Consider the following 5,262-nt stretch of genomic DNA (forward strand, 5'->3'; position numbering starts at 1 on the left):
CTTTACTTGTCTTGGCTTTTATTTCATTGGAGTATATTTATGTTTTTAGACAAGTCATAGATTTCTTGTTGGTTTTTCAGATTTGGCTCACAGATAAGAAAAGTATAATGGTTCAGCTATTGCCAACTGATTCAAAGATCAATCCTGATTGCTATGTTGGAACTATATAGGCACTATTTATAGAGCTGTACAATAAATGGGGGTATACACTGAACATACAGATTCCATACAAGAGGTAACAGGGCCCTGCGCAAAAGAACATACATTCTAAAAGAGAACTGGTAAGAGACACAAGTCAGTGTAGGGCTGGGCAAAATCAAGAATCGGTAAGGTGAGGGGTGTTGCAGTGATCATTATTTAGTAACATATAGTGCACACCAGACCTTTAGGGGCACATTTACTAAGGGTCGAAGTGAATTCAAAGTGAATTTTCAAATTCAAAAGTAATTTTTGGGTACTTCGACCATTGAATTGGCCAAAATTCAATTTGAATTGAAAAACTTTGAATATTGGACCATTCAAAACTCGAAGTACTGTCTTTTTAAAAAACTTCAACTTCGACACTTCGCTACCTTAAACCTGCCGAATTGCTATGTTAGCCTATGGGGACCTGCTAGAACCTATAGCCAGTATTTGGCTTAGTTTTTAGAAGTCAAAGTTGTTTTGTTTTTTTTTTTAAATCGTTCAATCGATTAAATCGTAAAATGTAGGGCTGGGCAAAATCAAGAATCGGTAAGGTGAGGGGTGTTGCAGTGATCATTATTTAGTAACATATAGTGCACACCAGACCTTTAGGGGCACATTTACTAAGGGTCGAAGTGAATTCAAAGTGAATTTTCAAATTCAAAAGTAATTTTTGGGTACTTCGACCATTGAATTGGCCAAAATTCAATTTGAATTGAAAAACTTTGAATATTGGACCATTCAAAACTCGAAGTACTGTCTTTTTAAAAAACTTCAACTTCGACACTTCGCTACCTTAAACCTGCCGAATTGCTATGTTAGCCTATGGGGACCTGCTAGAACCTATAGCCAGTATTTGGCTTAGTTTTTAGAAGTCAAAGTTGTTTTTTTTTTTTTTTAAATCGTTCAATCGATTAAATCGTAAAATGTAGGGCTGGGCAAAATCAAGAATCGGTAAGGTGAGGGGTGTTGCAGTGATCATTATTTAGTAACATATAGTGCACACCAGACCTTTAGGGGCACATTTACTAAGGGTCGAAGTGAATTCAAAGTGAATTTTCAAATTCAAAAGTAATTTTGTGGGTACTTCGACCATTGAATTGGCCAAAATTCAATTCGAATTGAAAAACTTTGAATATTGGACCATTCAAAACTCGAAGTACTGTCTTTTTAAAAAACTTCAACTTCGACACTTCGCTACCTTAAACCTGCCGAATTGCTATGTTAGCCTATGGGGACCTGCTAGAACCTATAGCCAGTATTTGGCTTAGTTTTTAGAAGTCAAAGTTGTTGTTTTTTTTTTTTTTAAATCGTTCAATCGATTAAATCGTTCGATTTGAATGATTTCTACGATCGATCGAACGATATTAATTCGATCGAAAATAGTTAAATTCAAGCAAATAAAAACTTTGACTATCGAATTTTTTCAATTCGATGGTCGAATTTCGAAGTTTTAGCATTTCGAAATTCGACCCTTAGTAAATTTTCCCCTTACTATATTTAGATGGAACACTGAATATTTAAAATTTAGATATTCCTGTGCAATTTGATAGAACCAAACTGTTGTTCCATGATTTAACATGAATAATGCGGCCCTGAGGTTTGAATATTGCTCGTACATGGAGGAGTCGCTTGAGTTTTAAAGGAACCATGTAGGATGAATAGGTATTTCTCCCACAGTAAAATAAAGTTCTGTCTAGTGGATTCCATATTATTATACCAGCCACTTCCTGCAAAAAGAACTCACCAAATACTGTTCTCCAAAATGCTTTTCTGCATCACAAAATTATGGTTGTACTACTTGGGTACTCACAGTTTATGTTTACACAAATGTAGCCAAATTACCCAGTACTGATTACCCAGGACCAGCATGTTCCAACATATACATTGGGGTATAGTTATCAAAGAGTTAGAGATCACCACAGTCCGCTAGAGTGAAATACCACCTCGCCATTCATTTCTATGGGATTTTTAAAAGTGTATTTATGAAATGGTGAACTTTCACTTTCACCCTTTGAAAATTCACTCTAGTGGACTGTGGTGATCTCTATTTTGACTCTTTGATAAATTTGCCCCATTGTGAATGGAAGCAGAGGTCTGTAGTTTCAGATTTGTATTCTTAAAGGGATTCTGTCATGCTTTTTATGATGTCTTTTTTATTTTTAAATTACACTGTTTACACTGCAAATAATTCACTCTACAATATAAAATTTGATTTCTGAACCAGCAAGTGTATTTTTTTTAAGTTGTAATATTGATGTGTAGGCAGCCATCTCAGGTCATTTTGCCTGGTCATGTGCTTTCAGAAAGAGTCAGGGGGGAGGGGATGATATCACTCCAATTTACAGTACAGCAGTAAAGAGTGACTGAAGTTTATCAGAGCACAATTCACATGACTTGGGGACTTGGGAAACTAACAATATGTCTAGCTCCATGTCAGATTTCAAAATTAAATATAAAAAAAACAGCTTTTTTGATAAATGGATTTCAGTGCAGAATTCTGCTGGAGCAGCACTATTTACCATGAAAGTATCCCTTTAAAGAAACACTTCTCAGTAAGTGGCCAATGGACCACATAATAAAGAAGATCTTCCAAAGATTATTTTGCATTGTCTTCACTTGAATATTAGTGATCATCGATGGAGGAATTGAATACATTTATTCTATCAACAAATGCATGAACAGCTGAACAAGCCATATGTTATATCAGCAAGCCACAATTAAACAATGATCTCCCCTCATTAGATGGCAGCAGGTTGACTGGCGTAGCACTGGTAGGCAGGATTCTCAGTGCATAAGTAGGTACGTTTAGGGACCCTTCTATAGGAGTTTTATGGCAGAGTTTTTCTGAATGCTTGTATCCCTTTTATGTGTCCTTTTTCCTCTAGTTTCTTTCTTGTTCTAAACTCAAAGAAGAAAAGGAAACCTTAAGCACTTGAGCACACCACATAGGTAGTGGTACAGGTATGGGATTCATTATTCAGAAACCGGTTCTCCAGAAAGCTCTGAATTTCCCATAGACTAAATTTTTAATAAAATAATTCATGATTTCCTTTTTTTCTGTAAAATAAAGAAAAACATATCTTGTACATTGTGGTGTTTATACAAAGGGCCTGTAGGTGTCACTGTGCACAAGAGTTATACTGTGTACATAGTACTTTCTGTACAGCTTAAAAGTGCTAGAGTTAGTTATGTAATGGCTGCATGAACCTGCTAATAAAACACTGTTATACTCTACTCAATCTCGGCTACCAAAACACAACATACATCATCCAAAAGAAAATATAATGAATCCTTTTTGAAGATAAAACAATTCTATTAGATTTGTTTAAATGGTTTTTAGCAGCTTTAAGTTCTAAGAAACGAAAAGATCGATTTTCTATAAAACACCAAGTCCCTCATGTTAGGTAACATTGTTATCATTTTAGAGAGTACTGATGCCCACTCCCATGTCCCATGTACCTAATAAACTAAACCTGCCCCTGCGGATGTGCTTACAACCAGTTAATACCACAGCACGTCTGGATTGTCCCTACTAAAATGGGTGCACCAATGCACATTTCGCTCGACTCTTTCTGCCTACCCCCGACCCTGATAAACAGGGGTAATATGGGTAACTTTGTTACAATGTGAATGGGCTGCTTTATTTTTGGCAGTTCAAGTAGTTTTTATGGGCCACATCACATCAAAAGGGGGGTATATTTTCCCTTTAAGGGAGTGAGGTTTACTCTTGATTCTTATAAAACTATGGTCACAGTCACTTCTAGATAATTCAGTTGCAGGGGCTGCAATGATTACATTATACATCATTATATATGATTGCAGTCTGTGCAGCCCAGAAAACAGCATTTATTAAAAGTGCAAATCCAAGGCATACAACAAGATCCTCTGTATGCAGACTCCATCTTTTAGGACACTTTGTGTCTTTTTTTAGGTGATAGATAGGGCCACACCAGGTGTAAAAAAGGGTGGTTTTGAGTCCACCCTGTTGAAGAGGTAGGATTATTGAATATTTACATTGAATACCATTGCAGAAAGGACTGAACAGGAAATGAGTGGATTGAATTTCCTTGTCTAACAAACTTGTGAAGCGAGTAGTGTATTTTTCTATACATATATATATATATATATATATATATATATATATATATATATATATATATATATATATATATAATCACATCATTCAATACAAATGGAATATTTTATTTGACTATTGTACACCTTTTGATATTTGGAGAATATATATATTTATTTATGTATTTATATATTTATCCATGTAAATTATGGTATTGTGGTTTGTTTTCGCCTCTCTTCATGGATTATATAGATAAATATTCATTAATAGATTTCAGGTTAAGTGACCTTTTAATTATGCAGCAAATTGATTGATTAATTGATTTTAGTGTATGGATGGATTATAAATATGAGTTGTCGACAGGGGAAGCCATGATTTTCTGAATGGCATAAAGCCTTGCTCTTCCCTGCCTGATCTTCTTTTGTGATTTTAACTTTATTTCGATAAAGCTTTGATGATTTTAAACATGGAGTTTGATTGACCCACTTTGGAGTCTGCATGCAGAGGATCTTATTATATGCCTTGGCCTTTGCTATGGCAACGTTTACTTTTTTTGTGGTTTATAAAAAGTGATTTGTCAAATGATCTGCCAGTCATATACTGCACTGATACCAGAGTCTCCCCCTAGTGAGCTTTTCAACTGCAACTGGTTATATGTTTTATTCTTCACAATGTGACCAGTAACTCATCCCTAGGATTTCTTTGTCAAATATTGCCATATGCTGTACAGAATGAATAAAGACTCACATACATACATGAACATAATACTCCTTTTATTGCTGGCCGTACAGCATTTCTGTGTAATACAAATGCAATAAGGAATCACCAGGTCAGCATCAAAAAAATGATTCAGTTCATAGCACTATACATTAGGCAAGGATATTGTCCTAACCGAGAAATTGACATTTGAATCCATCTTTAGCAGTCGAATACCCATCAGTCAGAGCTGGACTTATTGCCAAGCTACAAGGGGGAGAAAAAAGAACATTTTCAGAAAAAGA

Source organism: Xenopus laevis, chromosome 9_10L, assembly GCF_017654675.1.
Source record: "Xenopus laevis strain J_2021 chromosome 9_10L, Xenopus_laevis_v10.1, whole genome shotgun sequence".
In the NCBI taxonomy this organism is placed as follows: domain Eukaryota; kingdom Metazoa; phylum Chordata; class Amphibia; order Anura; family Pipidae; genus Xenopus; species Xenopus laevis.